Genomic DNA, 26,330 nt, shown 5'->3' on the forward strand with positions numbered 1-26,330 from the left:
TTTACCAGTGTGGTTGTCTTGTCTTGTCATATTTAGAACTCAGATAATTGGTGTGTGTTCAGGTGAAGTCATTCCCACTTGATTCATTGACTGTGTGTATAACTGGCTTGTGTTGACAAAGCCCTACCCCTCCCACTGCTTCCTCAACACTTCAGTTAGACTGCAGAGAATCTCAATATCTCGTCTCCTCTGCCGGGCTCTCTGTTAGGACTCTTTCTCTCTATCTCTTCTTGCTATCTGTCCATTTTTCTCAACATTTCCACCTATGTCATGTTTCTTCTCCTCTCTTCCCTCTTTTCTTCTCTCGTTCTCTCTCTCCTCCAGACAAATGCCTCCAGTGACAGAAACAGCTCTGCTGGTCTGCTCTGAATTTGCATACTGTATGTAAATGAGTGCTAATGTTGTTCATAGATCTGTAATTAACCAAACAGCCGAAGCTTACAGACAAACGTCTGTCTCCATTACTTTTCCAATCATAGAGTTTCTGGTGCGCTGCTTTTAAGTGGCTAACCCAATTACCTTCTCTCTCCTGCCTTCCCACGATTGGTTGAAACTAACGTCCTAGACGGGTCTGCAGGTCTTTGACTATTGGAGCTGGAGGTTGTTTCAGGATGAAAAGAAGCTCTCTCTCTGAATGCCTGAACGGATGCAATTATATTTATTATTGGTTCTTGGGCCGAGCGTTTATATAATAATGTGATACTTTCATGTTTTTAATATACCACTGCCTGAGAATATGTGTCATCTATATGAATTATGTGCTGTACAAAGAATACTTAAGCCATTCCCAGTCTGTCAGTTGATTTGAGGAGGTAGGACACACTTTGATCTGGTGATGCCATGTGAGAATGGCCCTAGGAGTATGTCACCCCCCCCCCCTTTTTACAGGGTCAGCCATAGCAGTAGGGTGCACCTGGAGCAAATTGGGTAAAATGCCTTGCTCAAGAGCACATCAACAGGTTTTTCAACTTGTCAGCTCAGGTAATCGAACCAGCGACCTCTGGCCCAACGGTCAAACCCGTTAGGCTACCTGCCAACCTTCCAACCCTCAATTTGTCAGTAACGTGTGATGATGGGTCAACCCAGGTCCTGCTAGTTCAGACTATGAAGATTTGAGGTCAGTGTGACCTGTCCCAGTGTGAGGTCTATGAAGGTTTTCCAATAACACCTTGAACCTGTATAACTCCTCTACAGACTGGGATTCAAAGGATTCAAAGGCCATTTGTGCCTCTGAGGAGTCAACGTCTGAAGCTATCCAAATCCAGGTCATGCATTTCTGATCTCTCTCTCTCTCTGGACAAATCAACAATGTGATTGATGGCTGAAGTGAAGAGGGAGTGGTAATAAGAAAAGTCAGTCTTGCTTTGGGAGATGATAAGGTATTACTAAGACACTGATGACAGAGATGTTAGATGTATTGCTTTGGGAGATGATAAGGTATTACTAAGACACTGATGACAGAGATGTTAGATGTATTGCTTTGGGAGATGATAAGGTATTACTAAGACACTGATGACAGAGATGTTAGATGTATTGCTTTGGGAGATGATAAGGTATTACTAAGACTGATGACAGAGATGTTAGATGTATTGCTTTGGGAGATGATAAGGTATTACCAAGACACTGATGACAGAGATGTTAGATGTATTGCTTTGGGAGATGATAAGGTATTACTAAGACACTGATGACAGAGATGTTAGATGTATTGCTTTGGGAGATGATAAGGTATTACTAAGACACTGATGACAGAGATGTTAGATGTATTGCTTTGGGAGATGATAAGGTATTACTAAGACTGATGACAGAGATGTTAGATGTATTGCTTTGGGAGATGATAAGGTATTACTAAGACACTGATGACGGAGATGTTAGATGTTTCTGTTTCAGCTCTTCTCTACAACACTGAAATGAGAACACACTATTCTCTGCGTCTCAGAATCTCTGAACACACAACTGAGATAGGATGGGCTTTACTCTGTATCACTTCATAGTGCCTTAATGAGACTTAATAAAAAGTTGATGGCATCTTTAAAGGCCACAGCAGTTTTTGTTTCTCTATAAGCACTGCGCTGCACTAATGGCCTAATTTGGGGATGGAAGTGAAGAAAAAGTGCATTGACCTGCGGCTTGGACTCGTCGCCCTTTCAATGTCAGGAAAACAGATTGATAAAGACAAGTACAAACCCATACTGAGCTGATTGGTATCTACTGCAGTGAGCAGACATACAGTATGGGCTAAACAGTGTGAAGAACATGACTTGTGTGCCAGAATGTCTTAGTTGGAAGTGCAGCAGTGCAGGTACAGTATATGGCACAGGGCCCTGAGATTCACCTCGCTGAGAAGTCAATCATAGCAGAATGTTTTTATTCCCTGGCTTTATGATGCAATTATCATTCCAATTGCATAGTGCTGGCTACAGCCTAACTGTGTCCAAGCAGCTTCCACTTCAAATATTTCTCCCTCACTTTTCATCTCCTAGTAGCTAATTAAGATATTAGTAATTGGCTCCTTTGACAAGCAATGTGGGGAGAAAACTGAAATAGCAAATAGGACATCTATCTTGGAAGCATTATATTGGTTGTATATAGAAATGATCCCCTTCCCATCTTGGGCAAACTGAGAATCTGGTTCCTACAAATGTATGCTAATGTCTCAGAGCACACAAACTATCTTGTTATGCTCTCAGCCCTCAAGAGGCCTTTCTGGAAATGTTCAAACTATCTTTTCAACTTAATAATTTAATTGCAGGACTCTTTTCCACCCGTGCTGACTGATTGAGTATGCATTTCAAGCTCGTCATAAGAGAGGTAGCAAGCTCAAACAGCACTGATTTCTTCTTTACAATAAAGAAAACGACCTCCGTTTGGAATATTGGGACTGTCTCTAATTGGAGGAGAAAGAGTCCCTTTCTAACGGCGTTGGGATTTTGAAAAAGTCCATTTGCCAGAGTAAGGAATCATTAAACACACCATTGAAGCCCTCTCCTTTAATATCGTTGAAGGGAGTTTTAGCCCATTTAGTCTGTGGATTGGGCATTGTGAGCTTTTTCTATGCATATTTTCATTTCCTTGGCAGGGAAGTCAAGGATACAAGCCTGATCAAGCAAACACACACTGAATATTTAGTCTTGCAGCCTGCATTATCCATTGAGTGTGGGCCTAAAGTCCAGTATTCATTTCCATACAAACCACAGTGAAATAAAGTAGAATAACATGTGACAGTAAGCATCTAATTGACAGAGTCTGACTTGTAGTTTTTTGTTTCTGTCTTTACAGTTGATTCTTTTCACTCAGCGGTCTGACATGGTCTGCAGCGAGGGGCTTGTGAGTCTCGGTGGATATGTTGGCCTAAGCAGCCGGGTCTGAAGTGATTATGTGAGTGCGGTGGGAGAGATTCCTTCAGGGCCTGTGGGAAGACTACACGCCCTCTATGTTGACGAGAGAGAGAGAGAGAGAGAGAGAGAGAGAGAGAGAGAGAGAGAGAGAGAGAGAGAGAGAGAGAGAGAGAGAGAGAGAGAGAGAGAGAGAGAGAGAGAGAGAGAGAGAGAGAGAGAGAGAGAGAGAGAGAGAGAGAGAGAGAGAGAGAGAGAGAGAGAGAGAGACAGAGAGAGACAGAGAGACAGAGAGACAGAGAGAGAGAGAGAGAGAGAGAGAGAGAGAGAGAGATCTGATCTGATCTGATCTGATCTGTGGTCTCAAATTCTGTTCTAATTATTATTATGCAAAGCATGTGGACAATGGACATATCATTGTGGGACTATTACTTTCTAAATTAGTACAGGAGGCTAATATGCTTCAAGTCATTCCTCTGTGATGGTTCACACATTTTGTGTAGGGATATTTAAAAAAAAAAATGTTTTTCATTAATTATGATATATTGTGATATAAGTTTGACTGAATAGATTTTTGCCACTGTAATGCCCCTGTTCAAGTTATCCCTTTGAAATGTTTTAATCTGAGTCTGTCTTGATTGTGTAAACAACACAAACAGTAATTAAGCAGTAAAAGCCCGCCATAATGACCTGTAACAATTAATTATACATATTATCTCGCTTTGTCTTTTAAAGTGCTGCCAAGCAATCAAATTAATTTATTTTTCCTTCTTGCCATTGCCTTGTTTACTCTATAAGCATGTCCTTCAACGATCTCGTTTTCAGAACTGAGGAGCTAATCCGAAGAAAGGCAAGCTGTCGTTTATCGCTGCCTAACAGACAAATCCACTCTAAATGGCCGGAGATATTCACTCATTGGCTCAATAAATCCATTTGTGAATTTACCCAGGGACTCCGGCTCATTGTTGTGGTTGATGTTGTTGTTTACTCTCCTTTTTTACTGACTCCTCAGTCTAGACTCTTCAACTTCAAGGATAAATTGTTGGACTGAGTGGTTGGTATCCACTTGCTTTTTAAATTACTATTTTTTTACCCCCTTTTTCATGGTATCCAATTGTTAGTATTTACTGTCTTGTCTCATCGCTACAACTCCCGTAAGGGCTCGGGAGAGACAAAGGTCGAAAGCCATGCGTTCTCCGAAACCCAACCCAACCAAGCCGCACTGCTTCTTAACACTGCGCTCATCCAACCCAGAAGCCAGCCACACCAATGTGTCAGAGGAAACACTGTGCACCTGGCGACCTTGGTTAGTGTGCACTGCGCGCCCGGCCTGCCACAGGAGTCGCTGGTGCGCGATTAGACAAGGATATCCCTACCGGCCAAACCCTCCCTAACCCGGACGATGCTAGGCCCGCCCCACAGACCTCCCGGTCGCGGCTGGCTGCGACAGAGCCTGGGCGCAAACCCAGGGTCTCTGGTGGCACAGCTAGCGCTGCGATGCAGTGCCCTAGACCACTGCGCCACCCGGGAGGCCCGGTATCCACTTGCTTTTAATAAAACTGGGAATGTATTCAACTTTCCTCTCTGCTCAATGTTTCATAATTCTCTTCATTTCTCAGGGTATTCATTTTGCCTACCCTATCTATTACTTATTCTCACTCTCCTCACATGTCCTCAGTACAGTCCACTAAATGACCTAAACTGCACCTCAGCCCCTCATCCTGTCAAATCCAACCTTCCTCATTTCCTCCTGTACCTTCTCTCTCCCAAGCCTAACCCTAACCCTCCCGTTCCCCCTCCCTCTGTCCCTCCTCCCATGGTGTGGTTGGTGTAGTAATTGAGTGAGAGCGGTGAACCTGGAGTGCTACGTGTAATCCACACTCTATAAGCACTCTAATTAAAGTGCAAATTCAATACTCCCTCATCAACATTTCACTGGCAGCACATTTGCTCGCCTGACACCCCTCAGGTAATTACAGGGAGACTGGTAGTTCAATCATTCACCAGAAAAAAAACATGAGCAAAAAAAAGACAATGTGCTGCCTTTTTATGGTGTGGGGATAGGAGTGCACAACTGAAGCACACTGACTGTACCACCACTTGACCTGCCTCCCGGAAATCTTGCCTTCACTTTTTTGCTTTCACATTCAGGTAATCATTCAGGTAATCTAATTCCTTTCTTTCTAATGACAATGATTACATTATCAAAACCAATGAAGTGATAAGTGTGGCCACATGAGAGGATATTCTCCAGATGCTACACATAATGAAAGCCCATCCATGAGCACACACATGCACGCACACACAACGATTTTTCCCCAGTATGTGTTTCTTTGTGTTTCACTAAGTGTGTGTGCCTTTGTGTGTGTGTGTGTGTGTGTGTGTGTGTGTGCCTTTGTGTGTGTGTGTGTGTGTGCGTGTGTGTGTGAGTAGGAGTATGGTTTTGCAGCTTTAATTAAACTTCCACTATTTTCTCTCAGCTTGTCCCCAAAGGGCCTCGTCTTCTTCCCCACCACATGCTTATTTATTTATAATTGCATTAAAGTCCTTCAGAGTGGAGCTACTGGAGAACATGGTGCCAACCCTGCAGACTGAGCAGACACTGTCACAGGGTAATACACTACTATGTGGTGACTGCATTCTATTGGCTTGGAACAACAAGGATTTTGCATAACTCATGAACATGTGTGTTATGTTTGTTATTAAAAATCACAAATGAAATATGTAATTGTATTCCTGTCAAGGCTGTTCTCCTTGCCATGAGTGGGAAAGTGCAAACACATCCACTGTTTCGGGAACATCACGAATGTTCAAGCCAACATCCAGATGCCGGTGCCAATGCATTTTTTAATTTTAGTAAGAGTTCAATAAACGTTTAAAGTTATCTTTTTTCTTCTTGACAAATATTTTACATTTCTTTACTATATTTCTATAAACGACTTCTGCCTTCAAAACTATATATCCCGGTAGAAAACTGCTTGAAAGAAGATCACAGAAATAGAATCTAAGAACTTCAGTTCAAGATGAATTGGAAGATGGAAGATTAAAGTCCACAAAAAAATACACAATCTGTCTGTGAAAATCACATCTTTCATTTCAACACTGTGACATTGTCACTTTCTGCTTCAACAGTTTTCAACAGGGCCACAATGTTTTGGAACATTCAGATAGAACAAACATGCCTCTCTGACATCTAGAATAAGGAATCACATGAACTCTATTTGTGGTATTTCTATCTACAACATTTTAGTAATTAACATGGCCCTGAAATGAGATCAAATGTTTTTATTTAACTAGGCAAATCAGTTAAGAACAAATTCTTATTTTCAATGATGGCCTAGGAACAGTGGGGTAACTGCCTTGTTCAGTGGCAGACCTACAGATTTTTACCTTGTCAACTCAGGGATTCCAACTTGCAACCTTTCGTTCACTAGCCCAACACTCTAACCACTAGGCTACCTTGCTGCCCCATGGCGAGTAGTGCGGACAAAGTGGAGGAAATGGAGAAAAGGTTGGGGAAGCAACAGCTGTGCTGGAATGCGATCTTTATGGGTGACAGTTCTGATGATATGGAGTGGAAGGATGAGGGTCAAGGATTTGAATGGTCTGTAGTGGAAAGACATAGGAAGAAGAGAGATCATGATACTGAAAGCAGTGGAGCGCCTAGTATGGAAAGCATAAAGACACCATAAGGTAGGAAGTAAGAGTAAAAATGTCTCGGGGTGGAAGGTTGTGATGGTGTTTGATGAGAACACAGGGCCTTATTTACACCCTATACGATTAAAAGAGAGGCTAGAGAGGCTCAGAGATATAGAATCAGTCATGATGTATCATATGCAGATTGGTGGAACTACAGTGCGAACTCCTGTAGTAAGTGGATTTCCTTTCGAGGCTGATGCTTCTACTGGTCCTGGCATGGTTTCAAGACCTGAATCTTGCGCTCTTGAATGTGCTTTGTCAAAGGACACTTTGATAATGAATAAAGTTGACTTCACAGCTTTCATTGGTAAGGTTATCAACACGGCTTTGGTTGTGGAAAGCAGAAATGCCAGGTTGAAGGTTATTGTGGAAATGGCAAAATAGTAATTGGAGGTAACAAATGTTACTGTGGAAAAGGTTGCTGACATGCTGAATAATCCTAAAGGTGGATTGTTTCAGAATGATATAGATTAAGTTTAATGGGATTGGGGGGCCTGGGAGGGATTTTGGGGGCAGCATGTGCTAGAAGTTAGTAGGGATTTATTTGATTATTTTATTTTATACCTAACAGAAATATAAACGCAACATGAAAGTGTTGGTCCCATGTTTCATGAGCTAAAATGAAAAGATCCCAGAAATCTTCCATATGCATAAAAAGCTTATTTCTCTCAAATGTTGTGCACATGTTGGTTTACATCCCTGTTAGTGAGCATTTCTTCTTTGTCAAGATAACCCATTGATTGGTGTGGCATATCAAGAAGCTGATTAAACAGCATGGTCATTAAACAGTGCACCTTGTGCTTGGGACAATTAAAGGCCACTCTAAAATGTGCAGTTTTGTCACAAAACACAATGCCACAGATGTCTCAAGATTTGAGGGAGTGTGCAATTGGTATGCTAATTGTGGGAATGTCCACCAGAGCTGCTGCCAGAGAATTTAATGTTCATAAGCCTCCTCCAATGTCAATTTGACAGTGTGTCTAACCGGCCTCACAACCGTAGACCACGTGTAACCACGCCAGCCCAGGACCTCCACATCCGGCTTTTTCACCTGCGGGATCGTCTGAGATGAGCGACCCGTACAGCTGATGAAACTGTCTGTTTGCACAACTGAAGAATTTCTGCACAAACTTTCATAAACTGTCTCAGGGAAGCTCATCTGCATGCTCATCATCCTCAACAGGGCAAATCAAATCAAATGTATTTATATAGCCCTTCGTACATCAGCTGATATCTCAAAGTGCTGTACAGAAACCCAGCCTAAAACCCCAAACAGCAAGCAATGCAGGTGTAGAAGCACGGTGGCTAGGAAAAACTCCCTAGAAAGGCCAAAACCTAGGAAGAAACCTAGAGAGGAACCAGGCTATGTGGGGTGGCCAGTCCTCTTCTGGCTGTGCCGGGTGGAGATTATAACAGAACATGGCCAAGATGTTCAAATGTTCATAAATGACCAGCATGGTCAAATAATAACAAGGCAGAACAGTTGAAACTGGAGCAGCAGCACAGTCAAGTGGACCGGGTACAGCAAGGAGTCATCATGTCAGGTAGTCCTGGGGCACGGTCCTAGGGCTCAGCTCCTCCGAGGGAGAGAAAGAAAGAGAGAATTAGAGAGAGCATATGTGGGGTGGTCCGACCTCTTCTGGCTGTGCAGGGTGGAGATTATAACAGAACATGGCCAAGATGTTCAAATGTTCATAAATGACCAGCATGGTCGAATAATAGTAAGGCAGAACAGTTGAAACTGGAGCAGCAGCATGGCCAGGTGGACTGGGGACAGCAAGAAGTCATCATGTCAGGTAGTCCTGGGGCATGGTCCTAGGGCTCAGGTCAGTTGAAACGGGAGCAGCAGCAAATGCTCACCTTCGATGGCCACTGGCACACTGGAGAAGTGTGCTCTTCACGGATGAATCCTAGTTTTAACTGTACCAGGCAGATGGCAGTCATGGTGTATGGCACGTGTGGGCGAGCGGTTTACTGATGTCAACATTGTGAACAGAGTGCCCCGCGGTGGCGGTGGGATTATGGTGTGGGCAGGCATAAGCTATGGCCAATGAACACAATCACATTTTATCAATGGCAATTTCAATGCAAAGAGATACCGTGAGGAGATCCTGAGGCCCATTGTCGTGCCATTTATCTGACGCCATAACATATTGTTTCAGCATGATAATACACGGTCCCATGTCGCAATTATCTGAATACAATTCCTGGAAGCTGAAAATGTCCCAGTTCTTCCATGGCCTGCATATTCACCAGACATGTCACCCATTGAGCATGTTTAGGATGCTCTGGATCGACATGTATGACAGCTTGTTACAGTTCCCGCAAATATCCAGCAACTTCACACAGCCACTGAAGAGGAGTGGGACAACATTTCACAGGCCACAATCAACAGGCTGATAAACTCTATGCGAAGGAGATGTGTTGCGCTGCATGAGGCAAATGGTGTGACCAACAGATGCATATCTGTATTCCCATTCATGTGAAACCCATAAATTAGGGCCGAATGAAAGCATTTCAATTGATTGATTTCCTTATATGAACTGTAACTCAGTAAAATCTTTGAAATTGTTGCAGGTTCTTACAATGTTCTTATAATGGTGCCGGAGGGGATGGCTGCCGTTTTACGGGCTCCTAACCAACTGTGCTATTTGTTTGTTTTTTGCATTGTTTGTAACTTATTTTGTAGGGTGGTCATGGTTCACATCAAAACCATCATGCCAGAAACCCTAGACTCACTCCAATTTGCATACCGCCCCAACAGATCCACAAAGTACGCAATCTCAATCGCACTCCACACTGCCTTTTCCCACCTGGACAAAAGGAACACCTACTGTATGTGAGAATGCTGTTCATTGACTACAGCTCATCGTTCAAGACCATAATGCCCACAAAGCTCATCGCTAAGCTAAGGACCCTGGGACTAAATACCTCCCTTTGCAACCGGATCCTGGACTTCCTGACTGGCCGCTTCCAGGTGGTAAATGATAGGCAACAACACATCTGCCCCACTGATCCTCCATACGGGGGCCCCTCAGGGGTGCGTGCTAAGTCCCCTCCTGTACTCCATGTTCACCCACGACTGCGTGGCTAAGCACGACTCCTACACCATCATTAAGTTTGCTGACGACACAACAGTGGTGGGCCTGATCACCGACAAGGATGAGACAGCCTATAGGGAGGAGGTCAGATACCTGGCAGTGTGGTGCCAGGACAACAACCTCTCCCTCAATGTGAGCAAGATAAAGGAGATGATCGTGGACTACAGGAAAAGGATGGCTGAACAGGCCCCCATTAACAATGATGGGGCTGTCGTGGAGAGAATTTCAAGTTCCTTGGTGTCCACATCACCAACAAACTATCATGGTCCAAACACACCAAGACAGTCGCGAAGAGGGCACGACAACACCTTTTCTCCCTTCGGAGACTGAACAGATTTGGCATTTGTCCCCAGATCCTCAAAAAGTTCTACAACTGCACCACCGAGAGCATCCGGACCGGTTGTATCACCTCTTGATATGGCAACTGCTCGGAATCTGACCGTAAGGTGTTAGAGAGGGCAGTGCATACGGCCCAATACACCACTGGGTCCAAGATTCCTGCCATCCAGGAGCTATATACTTGGTGGTGTCAGAGGAAGGCCCAAAAAATTGTCAAAGACTCCAGTCACCCAAGTCATAGACTGTTCTCTCTGCTACCGCACAACAAGTGATACCGGAGTGCCAAGTCTAGGTCCAAAAGGTTCCTTAACAGCTTCTACCCCATGTCATAAGACTGCTGAACAATTAATAAAATGGCTCCCCTGACTACTTACACTGTTTTTACACTGCTGCTACTTCACTGTTTATTATCTATGCATAGTCACTTTACCCCTACCTACATGAACAAATGACCTCGACTAACTTGTATCCCAGCATATTGACTCGGGACCGGTACCCCGTGTATACAGCCTTGTTATTGTTATGTAATTTTATTGAAGAAGAAGAGGAAGAAGAAGACTGTATCATCAGGATTTTTCACATACTAACAGTGCTATCACATCATGGCAATTATATACTGTATATAATTTATACTTTATTGTAAACCAATTCAAAATATATAGAAATACAAATGAGTTTACAACAGAGTATACAAGCATTACAAACGACAGTGAGGGGAATACAAACAATACATTATAAAAATAACTTGTCTTGATTGTTTTTTTTTTTGCTATGAGAAGAATGAATTGTGTTTATTTAATTCTCCAAAAGAATAAACAGAGGTTTTTGACTCTTATATTTACATTAATACATGTATTAATAAGACATGTACATACATTAATAATGTATTTAGCTAAAATAACAAAGCATGGCAATGTTTTGGTATGGGCGTGCATACTTTCGTCACAGGCATAACCCGGATGTAGAGTGCCAGTGCTGACAACAAAAAAATCCTATCCTGTCGTGGAACAGACTGAAAAAAGGTGAGTTTTAAAACAAAAGGAAACATTGCTTTGACCATATTCTAAACTTTGCTTGTACTCGCTTTCATTCTGAGACCAAACACCAGTGAACGTGTGAGTTTGGTATCTGACAGGAATACGTAAGGCACTTAGCCAACTTGTATCTATCTATTTTACCTTCTCAACAATCTCGACTGTTGATGTTCGAGATAGCAAGCTACACTTAACCAGCTAGCGCGCTAACGTTAGCTCGCTAACTAGCCAGCAGACTGGTAGCTAGCTTGTTGGAAGCAAGCCCTGACAAATCGTCTACCAAACATTAGCTAGTCGTGCTAAAATGTAGCAAACTACTTGTTGTAGTTTCCTACTTAGCCAGCTTGCTAGCTAGTTGGTTAGCCAGCTGAGCTAGTTAGCTAGCCAATCTACGTTGCCTCGCGCTTGTCTGACAATGGTTTGACAGCTGGTTTTAGCTTGACCATTTGTGAAGGAAATATTCATTTTATGCAGTTGCTGTGCGGGCAAGAGGTGGGTTATTCCTATAAATTAATACATGAGTAATTCTCACAGGGGCCCTGTGCGTAAGTAAAATATTATTTTTTGTTGTTGCCACATTATGTACCCACAATTTGCTCCGAAGCCACCATCCCACAACTGCCTGTATCCTGCCAAATAGTGACCATCACTTGTCTCCCGTATTTGTTTGCATGAGTTGTGCCGCACAGTGTCATTTGCCAGAAACGGAACAGTTGTCTTTTGCCAGAAACTGAGCTCCATAGAGAATGTGAAGAGCCAGGCTGAGGGGTTGCTGCATTGCCTAAAGATGAGCAAACTGAAATCGTCAGTATGGTTAACCATGCACAGACAGAGAATTAAGGTGGCAGATGTTTTTTAAGTGGGCGTTTTGGGGCACGCTGGTATTTCACCAAATAAAATGTTGACGCAAGATTAGTTTTAGTACATGAAGTGCTGTGGTAATTCTCAATCATTCTTGTGTGGTCCTTCAGCATTTTTCTAGATTGTAAACACATGCAGGTTGAAACTGAGGGAGCAATGTTGGAGTTTATTTGAGCATCTGAGTGGTTTAGTGAGGTATGCTCTGAGACAGCATAGATAACTACTGGGACACCCACTACAGTCCCAGTCCTAAAAGCTGCACAAGATGTACTCATTCACCGGCCACACACCTGCTCCAACAGACACCTCAAAACTGATAGGCCTACACTATTTCAGTGTAAGTGAGAGTTTTGGCTCTATTGATGAGGGAAAATGGGGCCTGTGAAATTCTGAAGACAGACAGGTGTTTAGTTGTGGCTTGAGTGCAGAGACTTCATCTTGGCAGCTGTTTAACTGGGAAAGTAATTTTGGTGTGAGTGGAGTACTTACCTGACTGGAGTACTTACCTTGATTTGACATGCTGGCCTCAACAGTCAGTGTGGCTGTGCTGAGAGACAGTCATCTCATAATGGTAAGAGAGAACTGTTGTCAACAGGAATATTTTTCTCTGTATGGAGACACATTTTGTACGTGCTTCCAGACTGCATTGACAGGAAAGGATCCTCAGAGCAGGCACAGGGTTCCATTGTTCCGTAGTTAGTCAGGCTGTAGTCAGTGATTTGGCCAAAATGGTAAAAGACATTTCCGTTGCACAACACCTTCATGACCATGACTGGCGATGGAACACTTCAAAAGTTACCGGTACTGCAATGCCTACCTAGTCGTTTCACTGCACGCAAACCCCTAGCCAGCCATCACTTCCCAGCCAACTCCATCCATTCTATGTTATGATATGTTAAATTGGACAGCACTCGATTTAGCGGAGATGCACTCTACACAACATCCCCCGGCCCTCCTCACCATCCATAGGACAAAACACTTTGTTTTATTTACGTGAGGTGCTTCTGTAACTGCTAGGAATAACAGCCAATCGAAGTGCATAGCGGAGGGCAAGCTAATGTAATCTGACAGCAATGGAGTGGTAGAGGCTGCTCAGGCATCGTAAAGCTGTCGCTGTTTAAGCTCCTAAATTTGTCGCTAATACCCGCCAGCCTCCGCTTCCACATGGCCACAGAGCCTGAGGAGAAGAGCACCGGAGTGTGCATCCAGGCAGTTTAGTTGTGTAACTGTGTCTTTCCACCCGTGTTAAGTATATATATGTGGATAGTGGTGGTAATGGGTGTGTGTGCAGCTCCAGTAAATGTGTGTGAGTCAGTGTGACACTACAGGTACAGCTTTAGAAGAAGCCCATTTCTCACAATGCTGATTACTTGTGAGGGAATGCAACAAGTATTGAATTAGTTTGCTGAGAGGTTGGAAATTGAAATATGGATTGGGGTCGCAAACGCCTGCCTGTGCTATTGGCTGTTTCAGATGTGTGGGATGAAATGTATTTTGTGTGACTGATGCAGACAGTGGCGGTATCTAATGGTTTTCCTCTGCTCGTTCCTGCATTCCAATAACAAGATGGGAGCAGGAGTGACACAGACAAAGTGGATGTTTTTAGTCACCTTAAAGAGACGCCAGGCCATTTTTCAGCCAGACGAACACCAAGTCTGCCGCTCTTCCATTCCATTTTAAAGTGAAAGACACACCCAGGGCCGGTTTCTCAAAAGCATCATAAGGCTAAGTTCATCGTTAGAGCCTTCGTAGGAGCTTTGTTAAATCCAAGCTTTTTCCGCGAACCATCATTATTAACGTTGCACTTGAAAATGCTTGGAATTCAATGCTTGCCTCAGAACAGCTAAGTGCGCAGAACAAAACAGCTAAGTGCGCCGTTAGATGCCCTCCCACGTAATTTAAACACAGAAGATCTCCGCTAAACAGAATCAAATGGTTTATCGGTCTCTCTGTGACTGCCGATAAATACAAATACAGAGGTGTCAATGTCTTTGCAATTAATTTCAAGCTTCGTTTAAAAAGATTATTCAAATGAAAACCAAGATCCGCATTCAAATATAAACAGTAAGCTAAAGGCCTTTTTCAATCAAAAAAATACATTTCATGTTCAATCAAATGTTCTATTTAGCTAATTTCTCTAATTTGACTCAATATTTTTCATGGTGTGTAGCCTAACATGTGCAATGATGTGCCAAATCGGTGACTTAGTGCATTTTATTGGGAAAGCAATACGAATAAGACGCCTCAATATTTGCAGCCTTAGGTGGTAACTTAAAAGTTCTGCTCCGTCGTCAGTATTGTGAAATCATTCTAATGTTAAGGCAAGATTTTTAATGGAAAAAGCTAATCCGAGAGCAGCACTGCCTTTTCTTTCCAGCCTATCAGTATCGACACATGCTCCTACAATGCACTTAGCGACCATTCTCTCTGCGTGGTGTTTTGGGAAAGGCGTATTACATCTTTGGCCGTTATTGGAAAGATGCATTGTTGAAACACTCGTAAGTGTAAATTCCATCAGTATCGAGAAACCGGGCACAGCTCATTCCATCTGCCATTTAGATGTATTTAAATGTGCTGCCTTGCTGTGCTGGTGGCGGTTTAGCTTTGTGAACGTCTGGCTGGCTGGGTGTGGAGAGTGGGCTGGAGGCCTACCTGGTCTGGGGGCTTGAGGCCTACTTCTCCCTGGCCGAGTAGCCTTGCCGCTGACCCCGAGAAGCTATCTGAATATCAATGACAATGCAGTGATTTAGAAGCGGCTGTGGCCCCAAAGTCAGATCTAATCGTGCTGGTATTTACTGCCATTTGAGCTTGGAAAGCAGCAGTTGACCATCTTGCTGTTGTGATGCGAGGCCAATTGAATTCAAAGGTAATTTCCATGTGGCTGTTTGGTATTTGGGATATGAGACACCCATCTAGGGTTGGGTGAGACAGGGTTTAAGCGCTGTGCAAATTCAAGGTCAAAGGTGAAATGATTCAAAGAGATGCCCAGACAGGGATGGAGGGAGAAAGATAAGTGAGACTTTACAGAGGGAGATACTAAACTATCCTAAATTGGGAGTGAAAGCAACGGGTTTAATGCAGGTGGAGTGAGGAGTGTTATGTGCTAAGATGGCGATAAAAAGATGAACAAATCTAGATAAGATGGAATGAGAAAAGGAGTTATATAGTAGGTGAGGCAGAGGTATAGAGAGAGCGAGTGAGATGGGGGGGAGATGTTGGGGTGGAAGAGGATTGTGGTAGTGAAATCGATAGTTCATACCATTCTGAAATTGAGTTTTTTTTGTTGTCAGAGAAACAGGTATGGAGGGTATAATATGAAATGGCTCTGGCTGAGGACCGTTACTCGAGCAGCAGTATCGATTCCTGGGTCGTGTTCCAATTATAGTTGGGTGTTTTTGTCTCAAGCCCTCGTTCTGCAGCCCTTAAAAAGCTGGGGACAAGGCCTGACAAAGGTTTTGGCTGCCGACTGACTTTGTCTTAACGCTTCCCCAAAGCGGCCCAATTTTTCAGTTATCAAAGAAGTTAGCTGGGAAATATCGTGTGCTGTCTCACTGGGTCTCTGAGGACATCACTAGAGAATGGAGATTTCCCCCATGGCCGTCCCTCTTAAGAGATTCACTGGCATTACAGCATAAAGAGAAAATAATCTTGTTTGTGTGTAGGTTTGTCAGTGTGTGTCTGTGGCTAAGTGGATTTGAGTTTCTCTGTTGTGGGAGTGGGTTTGCATAACCTATGTGCAGGAAACATACATTTTTGTACACTTGTGTGATTGAGTGTGTGTATTTGTGGGGGCAGGTTGGAAAAACAACACCAGGTTGCTGAATGGCAGTAGAATGACAGCAGATTGCTCTGTGGCTTCCTCCATGCTGCACTTAGCCGTTCATTGTGTGTGCAGCCAGACATGAGCAGAGAAATTGCAGCTGTTTGTTGCCTTTGTTCCTGGAAGATTTCCAAGGTAAAATGGCATGTAATTCCCAGCCTGATGTCCTTGCCTTTGTGCCTGCTTTTAGAGAGCCTTATCTGGGTTTGGAAGGGGGCTGCTGGATCGTGGAATAATGTAGGACAACTTTCTGGTTCTCTTGAGGTTCAGTAAAGAGTTATTTTGTTGTCTGTCTCTATTAGTGGACTCTCCTCTTTCTCTAGCGTCTGTCCCATCTGTATTTTATTCCTTCTCTCTCCCTCCCATCTCTCCAAATAATGTCAGGCTCATGCAATATGTTGTTTCCCCACTTGTGTGTTAATGAAGTGGATGAATATTCATGAGCCAGAGCTGACATCGCTGTGGAGATCTTGTCAAGGGAATATGGAGTGGCAGGGCTAGACATTAACTTTTTGCTTGTCATGCCACTACCATTTGCACGTCGTTGTATAATCAAGGACCCATGCATTACTGTATTTTTTTACCATAGAGAATCAGACCAAAATGTATGTTACACTCTCTGCGTTGTCGAGCTCGTCTCAAAATACAACACTGCCCCTGGAGGATGGTTAGCCACCCTTGGTAGCCTATAAAATAGTGCAACGTTACAATTACATCAAAATACTTTTCCCTACAGGGCTCGACATTAAGGGAGTCCCGTTGTCCCTGTGATGATGATAAATGTTTTAAAACGGACTGTTTAAATTCATCCAACCACTGCACATAAATAAAAAATAAAAAAAATCCACTGAGGCTGATGCAACAGATCAGACTGTTTAGCTTAAAATGTTGATAGTTTTTTTTTATACATGGCTGTAGGCTATGCGCAAATGTTCCCGAATGCAATTAGCAGGATTTTTTTTTTCTCAAAAGTGCACCGCATGCACCAGTGGTTTCATGTAAAATATTAGGGGAGATCTAAAGATGCATTAACTAGCATGGCTTACTAATATGACTAGGATTATGCTGTTGGACAATAAAATAACGTTGATTCGAAAACCAGTAGAACATGAGAATCATGTAGTTTTCAATAGCGTATTAAGTGTTAATAAAATAATTCCCTCAACATTTCTATGGTTGTATTTTGGCTATGCTAGGCTACTTTGAAACAAGGTACATGCTTCATAAAATTACATTACATGTCCAGGTTTTAAACCATTATGTTTATGGTTAAATAGTTTAAAATGCGAACCGCCACCCGCTCAGATTTAAGGTGGGTGATGTGTGGTGCGCCACAGGCACTGTCCTTCACTCTCCAGTCTTGTGACCATTTGATCTGAAGGAACCGTGCCTCCCGTATGTCGACAGAATCAAGCCTTTAGATGCTCATGTTAATTATCCTTCATTATATTTGTCAATCATCACTACATTTTTGTAATTAAGTCTCATTAAAGTTTGGCCACATTTTCTTGCACCTCATATCAGCATCGGTTTGAACATGAAGCTGTAGCCAATATCCATATCACCTACATTTTGACATGTAGGATTTTTTATTTCTGTACATTAATAAAACTAGGGGTGTGAACATTTAAATAATGTTGGGATCCTTAACGTTAAGAAAAAGCCCTAACCGAACCCCCACCCCACATATTAAAGCCATAATGCAGTTATCCCACTTTTTTCCTCACTTTGTTATAGCCTAACTAGACTATGGCTTTAAAGGCCGACAGAATATAGTGTAATTTACATAAACTCGGAGAGGAAGAGGTGAATTTGAGGCTACTTTGGTGGAAGACAATTAAGACATTGCGAGATGCAGATTACCAAGACGTGTACGGTTCTGCCTGCCCCTCCTCTCTCTCCCTCATGCTGGCCTGCCTGCTCTTTCTCTTCGCTAATGACCCAAGTGTGTGTTCAGTCTTTGGTCTGTTGCATGTAGAATATCCTCGCTTAGGCTATTCATGGAACTGGTGTTGGCGGTATACAGTATCTTCGGGCCAGTCTTGCACGGGGTAGGCTTCTCTTAGTTGCTTGGGGCGGCAGCGTAGCCTAGTGGTTAGAGCGTTGGACTAGTAACCGGAAGGTTGCGAGTTCAAACCCCCGAGCTGACAATCTGTCGTTCTGTTAACCCACTGTTCCCAGGCCGTCATTGAAAATAAGAATATGTTCTTAACTGACTTGCCTGGTTAAATAAAGGTAAAATTAAATTAGTGGGTAGGGGTGTTTCTGTCTCATATGAAATTACAGTAGGCTACTGGTGTAGCCTGTATTGATGACCCTTTTCAGATATAATGATGTGTCCTCTTGAAAGCGCCTCGGTTACGACATGCTTGTTTGTCTGTTAGGGTTGGCTAAACGTAGACAAACCTTCTCTGGAGACATGAACACCGTTTTACTTTTCTGTAAATGCCGAAGCGGGACTACCTTCCATCACTAGGCGACCAGAACTTTAAATCCTAGCATGCCTGCTGCCTGTGCTCTGACTAAAAAAAAGTACTTTAAAGTACGTAAGTCGCAATAACTAACAAAGACATTTAGAAAGAAAGCACTTCTAGCTCGCATAAAAACTGCATAAATGACACAGTAGCACATCAATCAGAAATGTTTGTTGTCAGGGAAACAATTGAACGTTCTATGCTGGAGCAGAATTTTAGTGTCTGAAAAGGTACATACCCTGCTGATGCGACACTTTAAAAAAAATGGTCAAAGTGATCAATTATGGACATGTCACTGTACTGCGTTCTGTGTGTGTAAAGGGTCGCGGTTGATATAACTTCATTGCCCGGCCCTAACGGTCATACATCTGTAATAGGACCATTTTAATTTGCATTATCAATAAATGTGGATCGTTTTTTTTTCTTATCTGTTTAACTTCTCTGGGATATGGGGGACGGTAGCATCCCACTTCGCCAACAGCCAGTGAAATTGCAGGGCGCCAAATTCAAAACAACAAACAAACAAAATTCCTCAACCATACAAGTATTACACACCATTTTTATAGATAATTAAGATAAATTATGTTAGGTCAGCGCCTAGCCACAGAAAAACATACCATTTTCCAAAGAAATTGGTGCGTTACGTTCAGAAATGCATCGTCTCAAACTAGAGGTCGACTGATTAATCGGAATGGATGATTTCAAGTTTTCATAACAATCGGAAATGGGTATTTCTGGAAACCAAATTTTTTGTATTTTTTTTTCACCTTGTGTTTAACTAGGCAAGTCAGTTAAGAACAAATTCTTATTTACAATGACGGCCTAGGAACGGTCGGTTAACTGCCTCGTTCAGTGGCAGAATGACAGATTTTTACCATGTCAGCTCGGGGACAGTTTGGGCCGCCTGGCTCGTTGCGAACTAATTTGCCAGAATTTTACTTAATTATGACAACTTTGAAGGTTGTACAATTTAACAGGAATATTTTGACTTTGGATGCCACCCGTTAGATAAAATACATAACGGTTCCGTATTTCACTGAAAGAATAAATGTTTTGTTTTCCAGATTATCGTTTCCGGATTCAACCATATTAATGACCTAAGGCTCGTATTTCTGTGTGTTATTATGTTATAACTAAGTCTATGATTTGATAGAGAGGTCTGACTGAGCGATGGTAGGCACCAGCAGGCTCGTAAGCATTCATTCAAACAGCACTTTCGTGTGTTTTGCCAGCAGCTCTTCGTTGTTCTTCAAGCATTGCGCTGTTTATGACTTCAAGTCTATCAACTCTCGAGATTAGGCTGGTGTAAGCGATGTGAAATGGCTAGCTAGTTAGCGGGGTGCGCGCTAATAGCGTTTCAAACGTAACTCGCTCTGAGACTTGGAGTGGTTGTTTCCCTTGCTTTGCATGGGTAACAATGCTTGGAGGATGGCTGTTGTCGATGTGTTCCTGGTTCGAGCCCAGGTAGGGGTGAGGAGAGGGACTGAAGCAATACTGTTACACTGGCAATACTAAAGTGCCTATAAGAACATCCAATAGTCAAAGGTTAATGAAATACAAATGGTATAGAGGGAAATAGTCCTATAATTCCTATAATAACTACAACCTAAAACTTCTTACCTGGGAATATTGAAGACTCATGTTAAAAGGAACCACCAGCTTTCATATGTTCTCATGTTCTGAGCAAGGAACTTAAATGTTAGCTTTCTTACATGGCACATATGGCACTTTTACTTTGTCCTCCAACACTTTGTTTTTGCATTATTTAAACCAAATTGAACATGTTTCATTATTTATTTGAGGCTAAATTGATTTTATTCATGTATTATATTAAGTTAAAATAAGTGTTCATTCAATATTGTTGTAATTGTCATTATTACACTTAAAAAATAATAAATAAATAAAATTGGCCGCTTAACCTGTTACTCCTACCCCCTACTTTTTCGAACAGTCTGTTAAAAATCGCGCAACATTTCAGCGCCCTGCTGCTCATGCCAGGAATATAGTATATGCATATGATTAGTATGTGTGGATAGAAAACACTCAGACGTTTATAAAACTGGTTAAATCACGGCTGTGACTATAACAGAACGTGCGTTTCATCGAAAAGTGCAGGAAAATCTGATCACTGAAAATGGAAAAATATATCCATGCGCGACTTGAACCCATTGATAAAGGTGAACCACATTTAATGGGGCTGAGGTTGCAATACCTACAGCTTCCACACGTTGTCTAGAGTCTTGTCATTTGCCTACTATTTGTTTCTTGGTCAAACAGACGCATGGCAGCGCAGTTCTTCCGGTCTCCGACCGGATATTTTGGTTGAGATTTACCCGGACATTATTTCCAGACGGACAGCTAAAGAATATACTTCCCCTCGTGATTAATTTGATCGCTTATTAATGTTTACTAATACCTAAAGTTGCATTACAAAAGTATTTTGAAGTGTTTTGTGAAAGTTTATCGTCAACTTTTTTAATAAAAAAAAATAACGTTATGTTGTAAGACGCTATTTTTTTTCGTTTATCACACAGTCTTCATATCGATATCTAGGCTATATATGGACCGATTTAATCGAAAAAAAGACCCAATAGTGATTATGGGACATCTAGGAGTGCCAACAAAGAAGATGGTCAAAGGTAATGAATGTTTTACATTTTATTTGTGCGGTTTGTGTAGCGACGACTATGCTAATTATTTTGTTTACGTCCCCTGCGGGTCTTTTGGGGTGTTACATGCTATCAGATAATAGCTTCTCATGCTTTCGCCGAAAAGCATTTTAAAAATCTGACTTGTTGCCTGGATTCACAACGAGTGTAGCTTTAATTCAATACCCTGCATGTGTATTTTAATGAACGTTTGAGTTTTAACTAGTACTATTAGCATTTAGCGTAGCGCATTTGCATTTCCAGATGTCTAGATGGGACGCCTTCGTGTCAGGTAGGAGCAAGAGGTTAATCGTTATCGGCGTTTTGGTCCTCCAATAATCGGTATCCGTATCGGCGGTGAAAAATCATAATCGGTCGACATCTATCTCAAACAAACATCCGGGGGAAAGTGCAGAGAGCCACATAAAATTACAGAAATACTCATCATAAACATTGATCTAAGATACAAGTGTTATCCATACGATTATAGATAAACTTCTCCTTAATGCAACCACTGTGTCAGATTACAAAAGGACTTTATGGTAAAAGCACACCATGCAATTATGTTAGGTCAGCGCCGAGCCACAAAAAAAACCACAGCCTCTCAAGGAGAGGTGTTACAACTCAGAAATAGCATAATAAATATTCACTTACCTTTGATCTTCACCGGAATGCACTCCCAGGAATCCCAGTTCCACAATAAATGTTTGTTTTGTTTGATAAAGTCTATCATTTATGTCCAAATACCTCCTTCTTGTTAGCGTGTTTAGTTCACAAATCCAAATACACAAGGCGCAGGCACTTAGGCCAAATGAAAAGTTAAAACAGTTCCATTACAGTTCGTAGAAGCATGTCAAACGATGTATATAATCAATCTTTAGGATGTTTTTATCATTAATCTTCATTGATATTTCAACCGGACAATTCCTTTGTCTTTAGAAATGAAAGGGAACACAGCTCGCGCTCACGGCCGCACTCGTGACTTAGCTCATGGCATTCTGCCAGACCCCTGGTTCAAACAGCTCTTATTCGCTCCCCCTTCATAGTAGAAGCCTGAAACAAGGTTCTAAAGACTGTTGGCATCTAGTGGAAGCCTTAGGACGTGCAATATGACCCCATAGATACTGTATATTGGATAGGCAATGACTTGAAAAACTACAAACCTCAGATTTCCCACTTCCTGGTTGGATGTTTTCTCAGGTTTTTGCCTGCCATATGAGTTCTGTTATACTCAGACATCATTCAGCCAGTTTTAGAAACTTCAGTGTTTTCTATCCAAATGTACTAATTATATGCATATTCAAGCTGTTTACTCGGCACCTTATTCATCCAAGCTTCTCAATACTGCCCCCCAGTCCCAAAGAAGTTAAACGGAACCCCCCGCCAAACATGGCAGTTTAAACATTAAGAAAAAATGTCCATTTGGCAAATCCCTAGATATAACATTACTCTAATGTTGGCCTCTGATCCAATTCTGATTAGAGTAATTGTTTGATATTGTGATTTTTGAATGAGGCATTTTTACTTCTACTTAAATCTATATTCTTCAGCCCATTTCAGAAATAAAAGCTCAATGTATATGATGTATGCTGTGCTTACTTCTCTCACACATTGCCAATGTATCTCTCATCTTCTTTCATTATTTCTGCTTTGTATTGCTGTTCAGTGTACAAATACTCTAACTCTTTTTGCTTGGCAGCCTTTCATTTGAATTCTCGCTCTCATTCTTTTCCCCCCTCTTCCTTTCTCTATCTCCTCCATTGCTCATTCTCCTCCATTGCTCCATAGCTCTGTCTCCATGGCAAGGGATGTCAGACCCCTGCAGTCCACCGCTAAAGCATCTCATGCAATCTGTAAAATCTTTGATCTCACGGCATCCATGCACTGAGCCACAACAGCAAAGTGTGTGGATGTTGCGGCACAAGAAAGAAACGTGTGACATTGTGTGTGTGCTCAAAAACCTTTCATTTGGCAGTATGAGGTTGTCAGCATTTGTGGGAGAAACTCTTAATAAGAGGGAAGAGCTCGTCCTCTCTCTGCTTGTTCCTGTTGGGCTTTTTCCTAGTGTGTCCTTTCCTTTCTTCTGTCGTTCGATAGAGCAGTAGTTTAATCAGTTGATATTTAACCCTGTCAGCTCCAGACCGTTTGACAGATCTCCAGTCTCATTCTCCCAGACATGCTCCCTATGGTCAGGGAAGGGTGGAGGCTGGTCAATTCATCAACACTCTATTACAAGACCCCTCCATCTTCATAAACCCACTCACCAGCTATCTATAGGCTATACACAACCCACTGCTATAGGCTTTATACAACCCAATGTCACTTTACCTGTCTCATCACTCACTAAAACTGCTGCTGGGAGAGCAAGAGCATGTGGTGTTGTAGATATTGAAAATAGGGTTACATTCCCCACTAGCTTTGGGGGTAGCACCCTGACTTTGGGGGTAGCACCCTGACTTTGGGGGCAGCAGCTGAACGTAAGCAGCTAATTACAGTGTAATTGATCCAAGCTTCTTGGGGGCAGCTATGGAGGCAGACAGCCCTTTGAATATGCCCCACTGTCATCTCCTTGGACACCTCAGGGTCCTGATGACAGGGAAGGACACTCATCTTGTCTGTCTCTCTGTCCCTCGCTCCTCTGACGGTGTGTGTGGGCTGTGTCCTGCCCCCCCCCCCGTCCGTCCGTTCGCTCTCCTCGCCCCTCGACTGATCAAAGCCCCTTTGAGGGTCCTGAGTGGTTCTGAGCTAATAGCCGATAGTGATCTGATGTGTGTCTTCTCAGTGATTAGACACCCAATGACAGGCTGAGCCAGCCCTGCCTACCGTTTTTATCCTTTAAATGGGCAATCTGCAGTTGCGGCATCCATTTTTTTAAACGTATGAATGGTAAGTACCCATTTGATTCTTGAAGAATATAGCTTAGAAATGCCTCATGAGCTTTGTTCTACTGTCGTACCCAATCAGAACCCAAAATTTAAGCTTGTTTTACTCCACTGTTTGTAAACTAAGTGTAAACAAATACTATATAGCCTCAAAACATAGTTCAAGCTTATATTTTGTCAGTCCTTGCATTCATAGCTCTGCCTATGAATTTCATAGTGGTTACATTTCTCCAGCCCCATCCATCAACTGCAGATTGCCCCTTTTAATGTTGCACCTTCCCCAGCAGCCGACTCAATTATCAGTGATTAAGTTAGTGTCAGTCTTTAGCGCTGAGCCATACCTCTCCTCCCCGCCGTGTGGCACAGAGGCCCTGAACAGAGCTACTGATCCCAAGTCAGCACTGTGGAGGGACGTACAGTATGTAGACAGCTCTAAGTATAACCCCTGTCCTCAACTCCGATCCCCAGACAACAAGGTGACAGCGTACTGAAAGTTGGCAACACCCCCAAAGCATTAACCTCAGTGAGGAGGAAGAGGCGTTGCATTACATTATAGGATAAATGTATAAAGCATTAACCTCAGTGAGGAGGAAGAGGCGTTGCATTACATTATAGGATAAAAGTATAAAGCATTAACCTCAGTGAGGAGGAAGAGGCGTTGCATTATATTATAGGATAAAAGTATAAAGCATTAACCTCAGTGAGGAGGAAGAGGCGTTGCATTACATTATAGGATAAAAGTATAAAGCATTAACCTCAGTGAGGAGGAAGAGGCGTTGCATTACATTATAGGATAAAAGTATAAAGCATTAACCTCAGTGAGGAGGAAGAGGCGTTGCATTACATTATAGGATAAAAGTATAAAGCATTAACCTCAGTGAGGAGGAAGAGGCATTGCATTATATTATAGGATAAAAGTATAAAGCATTAACCTCAGTGAGGAGGAAGAGGCATTGCATTACATTATAGGATAAAAGTATAAAGCATTAACCTCAGTGAGGAGGAAGAGGCATTGCATTACATTATAGGATAAAAGTATAAAGCTATCCTGGTGCTTAGGTTCTTATCCAAGCTGAGATGACCCTGCTTTCAGGAGGAGAAACAAGGACAGGGCCTTACATTGCAGAATGATATTAGTGATTCTTATTATTCCAGTTAGATTTTGAACTTGCAGGGGGTTACCGAAGATAGCATGGAGATATATAAGATCTGAGCCCTTGTCGTTCAGTCCCCCCCCCCCGCTCCACCAGCCTCTCTCTAGAGTAGAGGACTGGCCTTGGTGGTGGCACAGGCGTGGGTGTGGAATATTGTGAGGCGTCTCGTAAAAAGAAAAACTTGGCTGCAAGGTCACGTCTCTACTCTGCCTCATCCCCCTAATCCTGGCCTGTAAATAAATATCTAACACACCCCACACTAACACCATAATACCTCCCCTTAGCTACACACACACCCCTAACCATCTCTGTTCTGCCCTGAAGTCTCCAGAAGGCACACCTTGCATGTCTTTGCCTGTAGCATTTTGACAAGTGAATAAACATCAGCTGCTTCATTGCCCACCTGCCTCCCAGCCTCTACCTAACACATAATGCTCCCCTCTCTTCCACTCTATCTTATCTGCCCCTCACTTGTCCTCTACTCTCCCTCTAACTCTACCGTATCTCACAGGCTGTAAGAGGAAGCCAACCCTTGTAGGCTGGTTATGGATCCCCACAATCACTGGGCTATTACCTCTACCCTGTCATTACATATAGACTAAAGACTAGAAGTGGGTCTTATCTATCTATAGAAAACCTTGCTAAATGCTCTCTCCTTAGGCTCTGAGTCCTCTCAGGGGACAGACAGACGGGTGTTGGTTGGACAGGTAGGGAGTTCTCAGTTTGGATTTAAATGTATACACCTCTGAATTAGGATGCAAATACCGTTTGCAGATTTGGTGGGCGTAGCTCTCTCCTGGTTTGGGGCTCCAACCACCATCTCCCTCCCTGTGCCTCCCTCCCTGTGTTGTCCAGTGAGCAGCAGCAGGGATCAGTAAGGAGAGCTGGTAATCTGCCGTAGCCTTAGCGCTTTCTGAGCGAAGATTGATGGCCCTCCTGGAAAGGCTGCTATTGTGGATGGGCAGAGAAAAAGAGGGGAGGGTGGA

At 42.7% G+C, this 26,330-nt stretch overlaps 1 protein-coding gene and 1 long non-coding RNA gene across 3 annotated transcripts in view; both read left to right on the forward strand.

The window, feature by feature from the left end:
- Window positions 1-963: 963 nt before the first annotated feature.
- LOC127914419 (uncharacterized) lies at window positions 964-4,263 on the forward strand. The gene is made up of 3 exons (XR_008088253.1): window positions 964-1,553; window positions 1,668-3,375; window positions 4,158-4,263. It is a non-coding gene; the product is annotated as an uncharacterized LOC127914419 (long non-coding RNA).
- Window positions 4,264-11,399: 7,136 nt separating this feature from the next.
- The window catches only part of LOC118374905 (speckle-type POZ protein-like), a 116,909-nt gene continuing 101,978 nt past the window's right edge, over window positions 11,400-26,330 (forward strand). Inside the window, exon 1 of one of the 2 annotated variants that reach the window (XM_052491552.1) lies at window positions 11,400-11,493. The gene's annotated coding sequence lies outside the window, so the exon portion shown is untranslated. Of the gene's footprint in view, window positions 11,494-11,534; window positions 11,587-26,330 lie in introns of those variants that run through there. The other variant, XM_052491553.1, reaches the window with a different exon arrangement.

The sequence above is a fragment of the Oncorhynchus keta genome, chromosome 32, assembly GCF_023373465.1.
Source record: "Oncorhynchus keta strain PuntledgeMale-10-30-2019 chromosome 32, Oket_V2, whole genome shotgun sequence".
NCBI classification, from domain to species: domain Eukaryota; kingdom Metazoa; phylum Chordata; class Actinopteri; order Salmoniformes; family Salmonidae; genus Oncorhynchus; species Oncorhynchus keta.